The sequence below is a fragment of the Rattus norvegicus genome, chromosome 2 (assembly GCF_036323735.1).
Source record: "Rattus norvegicus strain BN/NHsdMcwi chromosome 2, GRCr8, whole genome shotgun sequence".
Classification (NCBI taxonomy): Eukaryota; Metazoa; Chordata; class Mammalia; order Rodentia; family Muridae; genus Rattus; species Rattus norvegicus.
In genome coordinates, this window is record NC_086020.1 from 209,870,311 (window position 1) to 209,887,401 (window position 17,091).

Sequence of the window (17,091 nt, forward strand, 5' to 3'; positions counted from 1 at the left end):
GTATTTGGTCAGACTGATGAGGGAATGCTGGCCGAGACAATGAGTGAATAAGTGAGTCAGCCCAGAGGCAGACATTTTCATGCCTTCATCAGTGACGAGACACCATGCGAGGATATCTGCTAGTGTGGCTGATTTCAGCACTGTTCGCTTCTATTGTTCTGTTCTGAAGAGGGCACTCGGCATTTCTAATTATTTTCTTTCCTATGACCTTACTGTCTTACTGTCTTTGTTTTTATTCTATTGCCTATTTCTCCCTCAACCAGTACTCATGTGATTTCTTCAGTGTTTCTGGAACCCTTCTGAAATATGCTAATCCACAAGATCTGTCCCCTGACAGAAGGGGACCTCCTTCTCATAGAGTACATCTTTTTGTTTAGCAAGAGTGGATATATTATATATGCATATGTATGTGATGTATATATATAATATATATAATATATATGGATATTCACATGCATGCACACACATTTTATAGAAGAGACATCACAATATAAAACTATAATTTCCTCCTTATAGTATCCTACAAGGTCTTCACGGGGGACTAAAAAGAGGAAGAAAATGCACTGCAAAACTGGCCTCCAGGGAGCACAACTTGTAGAGTTTTCAGGTGTGCCCATGCCCATGGCAGAGTAGCAGAGCAGTTCTGGTTTACAGATGTGCCTAATGACGTAATGGCTTTCACCTGCCAAAGTATTAGTTGCTGGCAAAGCTTTGACTGAAGAGCTACAGCATTTACTCTTCTTAGCAACTTTGTGATTAAGTTAAACTCTAATCTCCTTTTACACATAGGAAACGCCAGAGGCAAAGGGAAAGCGCAGCATGGCAGGGTCACGTGAAGCCCAGATCCTGAATTATCTGGACTTACCCGCCTGAGCTCCTGACTCTCTTTGAGAATAAATGTCAAAGAGGTGATTGTTGGCCTTACCTACTATACCTTGGCTCTCATCCCATGGGGGCTGGCCATCTTATCCTTTGACACAGGACATCTCACATGGACCCCAGTCTCAATGACAAGGTTAGACTGGCTGTCAAAGAGCCCCAGAGATGCTCTGTCTCTTCCTCCCCGGAGCTGGGATTACCATCACTACAATACAGCTTTTGATGTGGTCAGTGGGGGTCGAACTCTGGCCCTGTCCATGCTTACAGGACGGGGACTTTACAGACAGCCATCTTCTCAATCCTGCTGCATATATGTTCTACATGTATTCACTATGCAGAATAGTGCAACTGTGCTTAAAGATGTTATGGAAGTTATGAACTAGGGTTGGAATATAGATGCTGGACAGAGTGCTTGCCTGTCATGAATGTAGCCACAAGTTTAATCCCTAATAGTGCAAAATAAAATGAAATAAAATCTTTGCTATATGCTGCTATTGATTACAAAGGCCAGTATCATGGTTGTTATCAACAACAACAACAGCAACAACAACAACAACAGCAACAACAACAACAACAGCAACAACAACAACAAAACCCACTACTACAAAATTAACAATAAGAAACCGAGGCTTGCAGTTCGCTTCGAGACGGTGACCAAATTCTCAAGAAGTGAATACAGGCCCCAATGCAAACTTTCTTCTTTCTCTGAATGCTTGAATGGCTATAAATAATCTAATGATCAAAGATATTACCAGGTTTTAAAAATATAAGAATATGGGAGTTCTGAAACAAAACAAAACAAACAACAACCAAAAACAAAATAAACAAGTAAACAGAAAAACTCCGATTTTAAATATTTTCTCCACCCAAATTCAAGAACTTTTGGGCTAGTGCCACGGGTCAGCTGACAAAAGTTAAATCCCAGATTCCCAGGGAGGGAACAAAGAATCCACTCCTGAAAGTTTCCTTCTGGCCACCACCTGCCACCTGCTCTTTGCAATATATGCAACCATATTAACACATACTAATTACTACACATGTGAACACACATGCATGTATGTCTACACACACATGCTAATGATAAATGAAAATGACGATTATGAAAAGTTAATATCAAACGCTTAAAAATTATCTAGGCTTGAAAAAATGACGCTTATTTTTTTTCTAGCCACCAGTGTGACTGACCAATTTCTGATTTTATTTTTCAAATCCACCATCTTACTCTTTGCCTCAGAAGCCACCCCTCCCATAGAGAAGGGTCGAGGAGGATTTGGACCCTAGAGAACTGCATTAGGCAGGCAGAGGTTGATTCTTTAGAACCTGGAAACCTGGGCCACAAAAGCCCATGGAGGTTGCTCGAGAGTGTAGCCCCCCTTTTGTCCACAGTGGGAAGCTTCGCATCTGCCCAGCTCTTTCTGCCCTGCCTGCCAGTCCCCAGCCTACCCGGCTACAAAGGGTGGATCATTAAGCCATCCAGGCAGTGGGGAGTATTTTCAGAGAGTTGTTGCCCTTTCCAACAGCCTGGCAGCGAGTGACCATAATAAATTATGCACAGCTCTGTGAGACTGTGACACCAGGCACTGGAGGAGCAGCAGGGGTGGCTGAAAATCCATTATTTGAAATTTTTGTTTCTTTTTCTTACTAGATTCCATGCTGCTCGCTTCTGTCATCTCTCTCCTTCTCTCCCCCCATCCATTGTTTTGAGGGGTTTGTGTCTGACAGTTCTTTTCTAAGGCCGCTTTTGTCCCTTTTTGTTACCTTGTTTCTCCCTTCTCCCCGACCCCCTCCCTTCTTGATCTTGTGTGTTCCAGCCTCCTTTTCCTTCTCTGTCAGGCTTTTGCCTTACTTTCCTTTCTCTCCCCGCCTTATTGTCTCACATAATACAGACAAACAAGTTCTCTTTTTGTCTGCATTCTTCTGCACGGTGTTATGGAGTTGTCGTTTTCCCTTCAGGATAGGCACGCTCGCTGTATGAGCTATTCATTCGAGTCCGGAGAATTCCAAACACATGTCCGGAGGAGTGCCAGGGCTGGTGACAACAGAAAACAATCAAACCAACCAGGAGAGCCGTTCATTGAAAACAGCGCAGACCTATTTGTGCCCCACAGATCTGCTCCTACCGCGTCTGTTCACATATGCTACTGATTTCAGAAGATTCAAAATCATCAACTTTTCTCTGAGAATAGGACCGATCCAAAGAGCCTGTGTTCTCACAGATCCAATCCCCTATTCACCCCACCCTTATCCTTCAGTCCCTAACTAGCTTCTGAAAGGGCAGGTCCAATGGAATAGCTTCTGACTCACCTCATTCCCTGTTTGAAGATTAAGCAACTATCACATCCCACTCTGAGGTGCTGGGGAATCCTGGCCTGGGCAGTCAGTCAGTTGACTAAGCGCCTTTTATGTTCTTTGCTTCATTATTTCTGCCCTTTCCCACTCCTTTCATTCATCTGAAAACTCGTCACACGGTAGGCAGTCTGTATCCTACATCCTCCGTGCTCTCTCCTTGGACCACAGTCCTACATTATAGTTAGTGTTATAAGACGAACTTTGCAATCTTCTCTTTGAAGTCAGTGTTAGCTTGGGTAGCTTTAAAACTCCTTGATGATGAAACACCCAAGAACATGTCTGATTTCCCAGCCCCATTTCTGTATTGCTATAAACGTATATTCATAAACACAACCAGAAACTTCTGATGTGTGGCCAGAAGACGTCAGCAATGCCTTTAAGGAACTAAATTTAATTGGCTGAATTTAATTAACATATTTACCAAATGTTAGAAAGTTTCATCGAACTATAAATAGAACTCTTTCCTTTAAAATTGTTGCATTGATTGATTGATTGATTGATTGATTGATTTTACTTGCTCAATTCTTCCATTGGCAAATGTGGTCTCTAATTGCTTTTCATGTGAATCAGTTTGATCTTCTGTTTCTATGTAATTTTTCTCCCTACCTGTTTTCTAATATATTCAAAACTCACTATTTTTCCTAATTGCTACTCTACCTTTTATTGCTGTTCTAATTGCTAGTCACATTAATTGCTCCAATATTTGAGTCTCACTGTGGCATTTTCATACCTGCACATAACAGTTTTAGGTCACAATTGTCCTCCATGCTGCAGTTGGAGATAGAGTAGCCAAAATCTGTGAACTTGAGGGCACACTCAGGCTCGCAAGGAGCCTACAGAAGGCAGAAGGGACGTCTGGACTCCTTGGAGATGAAGTTATTGCATTCATAGCTACATGATGTGGCTGCTGGTATTTGAGTCCTTGTTCTCTGATAGAGTGATCAATCTCTGAGCCACTGCCCCAGTCGCCCTTCCCATCTTTTGCTATTTTGGAGGGAGTGGGAGTGATAGAATCCAGTACCTTCAGAATGCTAAGTCAGTATATAACCAGTGAGCCCTCCTTTACTTTAGGGTTTCTACAAATCACCTAGCTGATCTTGAACTCACTTTGTAGCCCAAACAGGACTTGAAGTTCTGATCCTCCTTGGTCTGCCTCCCAAGGAGTGTGATTACATGCCTATGCCACCAGGCCCTGCCGAGTTTCTTAGCTTTCCTGTTATCATTGTACTTAATAGTCTTGTACTTTTGACATCTCTCCTTTTTTGCCTTTATGGATTTTTATTATATTTTAAACATTATCCCCTTTCCTTGTTTTCTCTCCAGAAACCCTAATCCCATACCCACTGCCCCCTGATTCTAAGAGGGTGCTCCCTCACCTACCCAATCACTCCCTCCCACCTCCCCACCTTGAAATTCCCTTACACTGGGGCATCCAGCCTTCACAGAACCAAGGATGTCTCCTCCCATTGATGCCTGACAAGGCCATCCTGTGCTACATATGCGGATGGAGCCATAGGTTCATCCTTGTGTTCTCTTGGAATGATGGTTTAATCCCTGGGAGCTCTAAGGGGTGGAGAATCTAGTTGGTTGATACTGTTGTTCTTCTAATGGTTGCAAAGTCCTTGTGCTTCTTCAGTTCTTCTCTAACTCCTCCATTACCAGACCCCTTTCTCAATCCAATGGTTGGCTATGAGCATCTGCCTCTGTATTTGTCAAGCTCTCACAGTGCCTCTCAGGAGACAGCTATATCAGACTCCTATCAGCATGCACTTCTTAGCATCAGCAATAATGTCTGGGTTTGGTGTCTGTGTAGGGGATGGATTTTTCTGGTGGGGAAGTCTCTGGATGGCCTTTCCTTCAGTTTCTGCTCCACATTGTCTCCATATTTCCTCCTGTGAGTATTTTTGTTCCCCCTTCTAAGAGAGTCTGAAGCATCCACACTTTGGTCTTCCTTCTTCTTGAGCTTCATGTGGTTTGTGAATTGTATGTTGGGCATTCCAAGTTTTTGAGCTAATAACTGCTTATCAGTGAGTGTGTACCATGTGTGTTCTTTTGTGATTGGGTTACCCCACTCAGGATGGTGTTTTCATGTTCCATCCATTTGCTGAAGAATTTCATGAAGTCATTGTTTTTAATAGATGAATAGTACTCCTTTGTATAAATGTACCACTGTTTCCATTCCTCTGTTGAGGGACATCTGGGTTCTTTCCAGCTTCTGCCTATTATAAATAAGTCTGCTATGAACATAATGGAGCATGTTGGAGCACCTTTCAGGAATATACCCAGTAGTGGAATAGCTGGGTCCTCAGATAGCACTATGTCCAATATTCTGAAGAACCACCATACTGATTTCCAGAATGGTTGTACCAGCTTGCAATCCCACCACCAATGGAGGAGTGTTCCTCTTTCTCCACATCCTCACCAGCATCTGCTGTCACCTGAGGTTTTCATCTTAGTCATTCTGACTGGTGTGAGGTGAACTATCAGCGTTGTTTTGATTTGCATTGACGATCTCTCTCAATGCCTCCAAATTTCTGTGTAATATTCCTTTCATTCATTAGGGTGTTTGTTTATATTTTGGGTTGCTTTGCTTTTCTTTGCGGTGCTTTTCATTTCGAATCTTGAGTCCTGACTCTTTCCAATTATCTAAGTTTGGATAAAGGCAAACATTGGTTTCTTTAATAGCATTTTTGCATTTTCCTTGAGAACAACATATTTTAGTTTTGCCAATTGCTATTCAACGTGAACTCTATAATGCATTTAGAACTAGAGCATTGTCATCATTGGCTCAGTTTCCACATACAGTGAAATGCTCATGATTTCCTCTCAGAGATAGAGCACTTGCAGCTCCTAACTAGGAGAAAAAGGAGAGGTCAGGACCAATGTAAAGATCTGTGAATACGTCTGTAAAAATGAAGGACACAGAATATTGAAAGTAGTACGTCAGTGTGGTAGCTGGGGCACTGGTGCTCTTAAGTTTGCCTCGGGAAGCATGCAAATGGAAGCACAGCTAAGTGTGAACTCAGAATGCTGCCCTGAAAGAGATAGCTGGTTCCACTGGTCACAGTTACTTTTCTGTAAGTTTAGCTTATGGTGTTCCACTTGCGTGGTTGCAAATTATTTCTACTTGACACACCTCTTTTGAAATTGGATGCTAATCATTTTGGGTATGGAATAAGTGTGTCTGTGTGTAAGTGTGTATGTTGGGGGGACTCACTTGTGCAGACTCATGTGGAGGCTAGAGGTTGACTTTCAAGATCCTTGATTGCTAGTCTCCTTCCTCTTGAATAATGTTTTGTTAGTTTTTGAGAATTTTATATAGTAAAATCTGATCATTTCACCAGCCTCCCCCAACCCCTGCCGTATCTACCCTCACCTTCTCACCCACCCAACAGTCTTCTTTTTTCTTTTTTTCTTTTCTTTTCTTTCCTATCCTTTCTCTCTTTCTCTTTCTTCCTTCCTTCCTTCCTTCCTTCCTTCCTTCCTTCCTTCCTTCCTTTCTTTCTTTCTCCTCCTCCTCCTCCTCCTCCTCCTCTTCTTCTTCTTCTTTCTCCCTCTCCCTCCCTCTCTCCCTCCCCCTCCCCCTCTCTCATTAACTCATTGAATCACACCTATGTTTCCCAAATAATCTTAGATATCAATCCTGCCCTGGAGTGTGGTCAGTCTAAGGGGATCCATACTCTTAGATAAAACTAAGTCTTCCTCTCCCAGTAGCTATCAAATGCCCACAGCTCTTCAGCTAGATCTGTCTTATTTACTGAGGAAAGATTCCTTACTAAATTCCTCACTATCTCAGTTAGAATGGCTGGCCTGCAAGCCTCCAAGATCTACCTGTCTCTGAGCACCCCAGTGCAAGTGATACAGATGCATAATTTTTTACGTGAGTTGTGGGGATTGAACTCAGGTCCTCAGACCTGTGCAGAAAGACTTTACCCATTCTGCCATTTTTTTTTATTAACTTGAGTATTTCTTATATACATTTCGAGTGTTATTCCCTTTCCCGGTATCCGGGCAAACATCCCCCTCCCCCTCCACTTCCTTATGGGTGTTCCCCTCCCAACCCTCCCCCCATTGCCGCCCTCCACCCACAGTCTAGTTCACTGGGGGTTCAGTCTTAGCAGGACCCAAGGCTTCCCCTTCCACTGGTGCTCTTACTAGGACATTCATTGCTACCTATGAGGTCAGAGTCCAGGGTCAGTCCATGTATAGTCTTTAGGTAGTGGCTTAGTCCCTGGAAGTTCTGGTTGCTTGGCATTGTTGTACATATGGGGTCTCGAGCCCCTTCAAGCTCTTCCAGTTCTTTCTCTGATTCCTTCAAAGGGGTCCTATTCTCAGTTCAGTGGTTTGCTGCTGGCATTCGCCTCTGTATTTGCTGTATTCTGGCTGTGTCTCTCAGGAGCGATCTACATCCTGCTCCTGTCGGTCTGCAGTCCTTTGCTTCATCCATCTTGTCTAATTGGGTGGCGGTATATGTATGGGCCACATGTGGGGCAGGCTCTGAATGGGTGTTCCTTCAGTCTCTGTTTTAATCTTTGCCTCTCTCTTCCCTGCCAAGGGTATTCTTGTTCCCCTTTTAAAGAAGGAGTAAAGCATTCACATTTTGATCATCCGTCTTGAGTTTCATTTGTTCTAGGCATCTAGGGTAATTCAAGCATTTGGGCTAATAGCCACTTATCAATGAGTGCATACCATGTATGTCTTTCTGTGATTGGGTTAGCTCACTCAGGATGATATTTTCCAGTTCCAACCATTTGCCTACGAATTTCATAAAGTCGTTATTTTTGATAGCTGAGTAATATTCCATTGTGTAGATGTACCACATTTTCTGTATCCATTCCTCTGTTGAAGGGCATCTGGGTTCTTTCCAGCTTCTGGCTAGTATAAATAAGGCTGCAATGAACATAGTGGAGCACGTGTCTTTTTTATATGTTGGGGCATCTTTTGGGTATATGCCCAAGAGAGGTATAGCTGGATCCTCAGGCAGTTCAATGTCCAATTTTCTGAGGATCCTCCAGACTGATTTCCAGAATGGTTGTACCAGTACGCAATCCCACCAACAATGGAGGAGTGTTCCTCTTTCTCCACATCCTCGCCAGCATCTGTTGTCCCCTGAGTTTTTGATCTTAGACATTCTCACTGGTGTGAGGTGAAATCTCAGGGTTGTTTTGATTTGCATTTCCCTTATGACTAAAGGTGTTGAACATTTCTTTAGGTGTTTCTCAGCAATTCAGCATTCCTCAGCTGTGAATTCTTTGTTTAGCTCTGAACCGCATTTTTAATAGGGTTATTTGTTTCCCTGCAGTCTAACTTCTTGAGTTCTTTGTATATTTTGGATATAAGGCCTCTATCTGTTGTAGGATTGGTAAAGATCTTTTCCCAATCTGTTGGTTGCCGTTTTGTCCTAACCACAGTGTCCTTTGCCTTACAGAAGCTTTGCAGTTTTATGAGATCCCATTTGTCGATTCTTGATCTTAGAGCGTAAGCCATTGGTGTTTTGTTCAGGAAATTTTTTCCAGTGCCCATGTGTTCCAGATGCTTCCCTAGTTTTTCTTCTATTAGTTTGAGTGTGTCTGGTTTGATGTGGAGGTCCTTGATCCACTTGGACTTAAGCTTTGTACAGGGTGATAAGCATGGATCGATCTGCATTCTTCTACATGTTGACCTCCAGTTGAACCAGCACCATTTGCTGAAAATGCTATCTTTTTTCCATTGGATGGTTTTGGCTCCTTTGTCAAAAATCAAGTGACCAAGGTGTGTGGGTTCATTTCTGGTTCTTCAGTTCTATTCCATTGGTCTATCTGTCTGTCTCTGTACCAATACCATGCAGTTTTTATCACTATTGCTCTGTAATACTGCTTGAGTTCAGGGATAGTGATTCCCCCTGAAATCCTTTTATTGTTGAGGATAGCTTTAGCTATCCTGGGTTTTTTGGTATTCCAGATGAATTTGCAAATTGTTATGTCTAACTCTTTAAAGAATTGGATTGGTATTTTGATGGGGATTGCACTGAATCTGTAGATTGCTTTTGGTAAAATGGCCATTTTTACTATATTAATCCTGCCAATCCATGAGCATGGGAGAACTTTCCATCTTCTGAGGTCTCCTTCAATTTCCTTCTTCAGTGTCTTGAAGTTCTTATTGTACAGATCTTTTACTTCCTTGGTTAAAGTCACACCGAGGTACTTTATATTATTTGGGTCTATTATGAAGGGTGTCGTTTCCCTAATTTCTTTCTCGGCTTGTTTCTCTTTTGTATAGAGGAAGGCAACTGATTTATTTGAGTTAATTTTATACCCAGCCACTTTGCTAAAGTTGTTTATCAGCTTTAGTAGTTCTCTGGTGGAACTTTTGGGATCACTTAAATATACTATCATATCATCTGCAAATAGTGATATTTTGACTTCTTCTTTTCTGATCTGTATCCCCTTGACCTCCTTTTGTTGTCTGATTGCTCTGGCTAGAACTTCAAGAACTATATTGAATAAGTAGGGAGAGAGTGGGCAGCCCTGTCTAGTCCCTGATTTTAGTGGGATTGCTTCAAGTTTCTCTCCATTTAGTTTAATGTTAGCAACTGGTTTGCTGTATATGGCTTTTACTATGTTCAGGTATGGGCCTTGAATTCCTATTCTTTCCAGGACTTTTATCTTGAAGGGGTGTTGAATTTTGTCAAATGCTTTCTCAGCGTCTAATGAAATGATCATGTGGTTTTGTTCTTTCAGTTTGTTTATATAATGGATCACGTTGATGGTTTTCCGTATATTAAACCATCCCTGCATGCCTGGCATGAAGCCTACTTGGTCATGGTGGATGATTGTTTTGATGTGCTCTTGGATTCATTTGCCAGAATTTTGTTGAGTATTTTTGCGTCGATATTCATAAGAGAAATTGGTCTGAAGTTCTCTTTCTTTGTTGTGTCTTTGTGTGGTTTAGGTATAAGAGTAATTGTGGCTTCGTAGAAGGTATTCGGTAGTGATCCATCTGTTTCAATTTTGTGGAATAGTTTGGATAATATTGGTATGAGGTCTTCTATGAAGGTTTGATAGAATTCTGCACTAAACCCGTCTGGACCTGGGCTCTTTTTGGTTGGGAGACCTTTAATGACTGCTTCTATTTCCTTAGGAGTTATGGGGTTGTTTAACTGGTTTATCTGTTCCTGATTTAACTTCGGTACCTGGTATCTGTCTAGGAAATTGTCCATTTCCTGAAGATTTTCAAGTTTTGTTGAATATAGGTTTTTATAGTAAGATCTGATGATTTTTTGAATTTCCTCTGAATCTGTTGTTATGTCTCCCTTTTCAATTCTGATTTTGTCAATTTGGACGCACTCTCTGTGTCCTCTCGTTAGTCTGGCTAAGGGTTTATCTATCTTGTTGATTTTCCCAAAGAACCAACTTTTGGTTCTGTTGATTCTTTCTATGGTCCTTTTTGTTTCTACTTGGTTGATTTCAGCTTTGAGTTTGATTATTTCCTGCCTTCTACTCCTCCTGGGTATATTTGCTTCTTTTTGTTCTGGAGCTATTAGGTGTGCTGTCAAGCTGCTGACATATGCTCTTTCCTGTTTCTTTCTGCAGGCACTCAGCGCTATGAGTTTTCCTCTTAGCACAGCTTTCATTGTGTCCCATAAGTTTGGGTATGTTGTACCTTCATTTTCATTAAATTCTAAAAAGTTTTTAATTTCTTTCTTTATTTCTTCCTTGACCAGGTTATCATTGAGTAGAGCATTGTTCAATTTGCAAGTATATGTGGGCATTCTTCCTTGATTGTTATTGAAGACCAGTTTTAGGCCGTGGTGGTCCAATAGCACGCATGGGATTATTTCTATCATTCTGTACCTGTTGAGGCCCGTTTTTTTGACCAATTATATGGTCAATTTTGGAGAAAGTACCATGAGGAGCTGAGAAGAAGGTATATCCTTTTGCTTTAGGATAGAATGTTCTATAAATATCCGTTAAGTCCATTTGGCTCATGACTTCTCTTAGTCTGTCTACATCTCTGTTAAATTTCTGTTTCCATGATCTGTCCATTGATGAGAGTGGGGTGTTGAAATCTCCCACTATTATTGTGTGAGGTGCAATGTGTGTTTTGAGCTTTAGTAAGGTTTCTTTTACATATGTAGGTGCCCTTGTATTTGGAGCATAGATCTTTAGGATTGAGAGTTCATCTTGGTGGATTTTTCCTTTGATGAATATGAAGTGTCCTTCCTTATCTTTTTTGATGACTTTTAGTTGAAAATTGATTTTATTTGATATTAGAATGGCTACTCCAGCTTGCTTCTTCTGACCATTTGCTTGGAAAATTGTTTTCCAGCCTTTCACTCTGAGGTAGTGTCTGTCTTTGTCTCTGAGGTGTGTTTCCTGTAGGCAGCAGAATGCAGGGTCCTCATTGCGTATCCAGTTTGTTAATCTATGTCTTTTTATTGGGGAGTTGAGGCCATTGATATTGAGAGATATTAAGGAATAGTGATTATTGCTTCCTGTTATATTCATATTTGGATGTGAGGTTATGTTTGTGTGCTTTCATTCTCTTTGTTTTGTTGCCAAGACGATTAGTTTCTTGCTTCTTCTAGGGTATAGCTTGCCTCCTTATGTTGGGCTTTACCATTTATTATCCTTTGTAGTGCTGGATTTGTAGAAAGATATTGTGTAAATTTGGTTTTGTCATGGAATATCTTGGTTTCTCCATCAATGTTAATTGAGAGTTTTGCTGGATACAGTAACCTGGGCTGGCATTTGTGTTCTCTTAGGGTCTGTATGACATCAGTCCAGGATCTTCTGGCCTTCATAGATTCTGGCGAGAAGTCTGGTGTGATTCTGATAGGTCTGCCTTTATATGTTACTTGACCTTTTTCCCTTACTGCTTTTAATATTCTTTCTTTATTTTGTGCGTTTGGTGTTTTGACTATTATATGATGGGAGGTGTTTCTTTTCTGGTCCAATCTATTTGGAGTTCTGTAGGCTTCTTGTATGCCTATGGGTATCTCTTTTTTTAGGTTAGGGAAGTTTTCTTCTATGATTTTGTTGAAGATATTTACTGGTCTTTTGAGCTGGGAGTCTTCACTCTCTTCTATACCTATTATCCTTAGGTTTGATCTTGTCATTGAGTCGTGGATTTCCTGTATGTTTTGGACCAGTAGCTTTTCCCGCTTTACATTATTTTTGACAGTTGAGTCCATGATTTCTATGGAATCTTCTGCTCCTGAGATTCTCTCTTCCATTTCTTGTATTCTGTTGGTGAAGCTTGTATCTACAGCTCCTTGTCTCTTCTTTTGGTTTTCTATATCCAGGGTTGTTTCCATGTGTTCTTTCTTGATTGCTTCTATTTCCATTTTTAATTCCTTCAACTGTTTGATTGTGTTTTCCTGGAATTCTTTCAGGGATTTTTGTGACTCCTCTCTATGGGCTTCTACTTGTTTATTTATGATTTCCTGATATTCTTTCAGGGATTTTTGTGTCTCCTCTCTATGGGCTTCTACTTGTTTATTTATGTTTTCCTGGAATTCTTTCAGGCATTTTTGCGATTCCTCTCTGTAGGCTTCTACTTGTTTATTAATGTTTTCCTGTGTTTCTCTAAGGGAGTTCTTCACATCTTTCTTGAAGTCCTCCAGCATCATGATCAAATATGATTTTGAAACTATATCTTGCTTTTCTGGTGTGTTTGGACATTCCATGTTTGTTTTGGTGGGAGAATTGGGCTCCGATGATGCCATGTAGTCTTGGTTTCTGTTGCTTGGGTTCCTGCGCTTGCCTCTCGCCATCAGATTATCTCTAGTGTTACTTTGTTCTGCTATTTCTGACAGTGGCTAGACTGTCCCTATAAGCCTGTGTGTCAGGAGTGCTGTAGACCTGTTTTACTGTTTTCTTTCAGCCAGTTATGGGGACAGAGTGTTCTGCTTTCATGCGTGTAGTTTTTCCTCTGTACAGGTCTTCAGCTGTTCCTGTGGGCCTGTGTCTTGAGTTCACCAGGCAGGTCACTTGCAGCATACAAGTTGGTCTTACCTGTGGTCCCGGGCTCAAGTTTGCTCGCGGGGTGCTGCCCACAGGCTCTTTGCGGCCGCAGCAACCAGGAAGACCTGTGCTGCCCCTTCTGCGAGCTTCAGTGCACCAGGGTTCCAGATGGCCTTTGGTGTTTTCCTCTGGCGTCCGAGATGTGTGTGCAGAGAGCAGTCTCTTCTGGTTTCCCAGGCTTGTCGGCCTCTCTGAAGGTTTAGCTCTCCCTCCCTCGGGATTTGGGTGCAGAGAACTGTTTATCCGGTCTGTTTCCTTCAGGGTCCGGCGGTGTCTCAGGCAGGGGTCCTGCCGCTCCTGGGCCCTCCCCCACGGGAGCCCAGAGGCCTTATACAGTTTCCTCTTGGGCCAGGGATGTGGGCAGGGGTGGGCAGTGTTGGTGGTCTCTTCCGCTCTGCAGCCTCAGGAGTGCCCACCTGACCAGGCGGTTGGGTCTCTCTCTCACCGGGTCTGGGAGCAGAGAGCTGCTGCGGGCCGGGATCCGCGGGTGTGGGACTTCTGGTAAACACAAGACGTGCCTGGTCCTAGAGGAATTCTGCCTCTGTGTGTCCCGATTTCACCAGGCAGCTTTCTTGCAACAGAAAAGTTGGTCTTACCTGTGGTCCCGAGGCTCAAGTTTGTTCGCGGGGTGCTGCCCATGGGCTCTCTGCGGCGGCAGCAACCAGGAAGACCTGTGCCGCCCCTTCCGGGAGCTTCAGTGCACCAGGGTTCCAGATGGCCTTTGGTGTTTTCCTCTGGCGTCCGAGATGTATGTACAGAGAGCAGTCTCTTCTGGTTTCCCAGGCTTGTCTGCCTCTCTGAAGGTTTAGCTCTCCCTCCCACCCATTCTGCTATTATTTAAGGTCCTGAGCATTAATTGTTAAACTGCACTTTTTGAGACTTTTGAATCTTCTGTTGCATTTTCATGAGCCAGCAGAGACGATAAGCATATGTGAGTGACTTTCAGGCACAATGACTAGCTTTCAAGTCAGAGTACAAAACTGTCCTGAGTGGCCACATCACAAGTTCCTCTTTCCTTTCAGTTGGTGACCTAAAGCCTCAGTAATAGGAAATTATTATAGCTATATAGTTCCTTACATGTGGCAATTTTCTTCTATTTTTAAATATTTGAATTTATTATTGTTGTATGTATGCTTGATGTGTGTACATATTTGTGCCAAGCCATGTGTGTGGAGTCAAAGGACAGTTTTTGGAGTTGGGTCTCTCTTTTCCCTTTAAGTGAATCCTGGGGATTAGACAGCAACGGTCATTACCTGCTGGGCCATCTTCCTGCCCTCTTGTCATTTTTAATACCCCACTTTTTATCTTTAAATCCAGCCTCTCAGATAATAATTAACTAATTTATCGGTTCATTTATCTCCTTGGTACCTGAAGCCTGTACTTGTATTTCACCTGGAATTTGTCAAAAAGTAAAACTGACTACAAAAGCTGTCCAGCGTTACATGTGCAAGAGTAGATACTGAAATATCTGAGGCAATGTGTATTGATGTGCCATTTGTATGTAAAAAAGAATACAAGTCATTGTGGATATACAGATTGTGTTTAAGAATTCATTTAGATTAAATATTAACTTTCATGTTAGGAGACTAAATACATATTCTCTACTAAAATAATGGTTTGAGAATCCATTCCTTCACTTGTTACATGCCTCCCATTTTACTATTATAAACTTTGTATTCAGTTTAAAGGGGAATTTTAATTTCCTCCATGACTTCCTTTCCTCTCTTTGCTCCCCTACCCATCCATTTTTTAACTCTGTCCTTCTAGCCTCTTAGGAAAGAGCTCTGCGGCTCCAAGGTGGGATGTTTTTCCTAGCTGAATTATTGAATCAGTTTTGTCCAGATTAACTTATTTTTATTTATTTCGTTATGCATTTCTTCTCATGAGCAGCCAGATCATTTTTTCCTTAGCCCTATTTTCTTATTTTTTTTAATTTGTTGGATCTTTGTTATTCCATTTGGACCTCTATCATCAGTGCACAATAAATAAATACTTTGGGGGTGGAATTTGTAGCCCAGGCTGACCTCGAACTTGTGATCCTACTGCCTCTGCCTCCTTCAGCAAATCCTACTGCATGTGCCACCACAACAGACTTTTGTAGCAATATTTTATATATATATATATATATATCACACACACACACACACAGAGTGTTCTCTTTGCATGTATGCCTGCATGCCAGAAGAGGGCACTAGATCTCATTATAGATGGTTATGGCAACCATGTGGTTGCTGGAAATTAAACTCAGATTCTCTGGGAGATCACCCAGTGCTCTTAACCTCTGAGCCATCTCCCGAGCCCTGTATCATTTTTCTTTAAGATTTGGCCTTATAGGTTGGGTTCTGATAGAACTGTCATGACATGTTTTAAAGCAAGAATTTGCTATATTGGCTTTAGTTGTTGAATGAAATACTCTTGATTTTTTTCAGAGTATACTGCATGCTGGGAAATGTTCTAGCCTGTTAGATACATCCTATTATTCAATTATCAAATGATCATCTACACTAGTGACAATATTTCCCCCATCTTTACAAAGACACTGATGCAACAAAAACGTAATCTGGCAGGAAATGTCAAACTACAGTGACCCTAGCTGCCAGCCAGCATGCTTACCTGGCCTGCCTATTAATCACAAGTCCTCTGGAAACTGACATGAGATTATGTTATTTTATTATATCTACATACACATGAGTGTGCAATGAATCTGTCCAGGCCCATGTATGCAGAGGCAGGGGATGATTGTTGACATCTATTTTTATGACCTATTATCAAACATCTGAAGAGAGGGTCTGTCACTCAACTGGAAGCTAGCCACGGTAAATCTTCTGGCATTGTGCAGGTTACAGGCACACAGACTTGCCCAGCTTTTCATGTGGGTATTGGAGATTCTAAGATCCCCGAGCTTGTACAACAAGCAGTTTTCCCCACTAACCCATCTTCTCGACTCCATTTGTTCACAATTTTGATGTATAACAAATCACCTCACTTTATTTTCCTTACTAATTTTGGCAGATAGAGTCATATCCATGTAGGCAGAGCCATGTTAATGCTTATAATGCCTTGATTTCTTTCTGCCATCAACTAGCTGAGACAATCCTTGCCTCACCTTTTTGTGAGAGTCCCAGGGCTTCTAGCTGGGTGCTGAGCTGTGGTTTACAGTATCATCACCATCACCATCAACATCATCACCATCACCATCACCATCCCATCACCATCACTATCACCGTCACCATCACCAGAACTTCTCATTTATTATTAATGTTTTTTTGAGATAGAGCCCAAACTGGCCTTGGGATTTCTTTCTTCCTGCGTCTATGTCCCCAGTATCTGGGATTACAGGTATGTCTCCTGACACTTGGCTAGAGTAAATATTATCTAGGGGACAGACCTCTGTGATGTTCATGTTTATGTTCTTCATGTTTCATTATAACACTAAGAATGTCCCAAATTAAGTGCCAAAGTGATGATGGATGAGCCTTCCATGTGCTTCTGCTACCTAATGCTCATGCTGTTCCCATTGTGCTCCAGGATACTAGATACTGGAGAAAGGAAGGCAAGATATCCTAGTTACGTAGTTCTTCCTCTTTTGCTGTGACAAAATACCATAACAAATCAGCATATAAAGGAAAACATTTAATTTGGATCTCAGAGTTTTAGAGGGTACTAGAATCCATGACCACCATGTTGGAAAGTATACAGTAGGCAAGCAGGCATGGTACCTGAGAGTTTACATGTTGAGACAACCATATGGAGGAAGAAAGAGAGGTTAACTGGTAAGGATAGGATATGGGCTTTTAAATCTCAATAATTACTCCCAGTAACAAATCTCCCCACACATCCTGATCCTTCCCAAACAGTT

At 41.8% G+C, this 17,091-nt stretch overlaps 1 protein-coding gene across 1 annotated transcript in view; it reads left to right on the top strand.

Moving 5' to 3' along the window:
• Dpyd (dihydropyrimidine dehydrogenase) overlaps positions 1-17,091 on the top strand; it is an 865,876-nt gene that overhangs the window by 576,409 nt on the left and 272,376 nt on the right. The gene's annotated exons all lie outside the window — the stretch shown is intronic.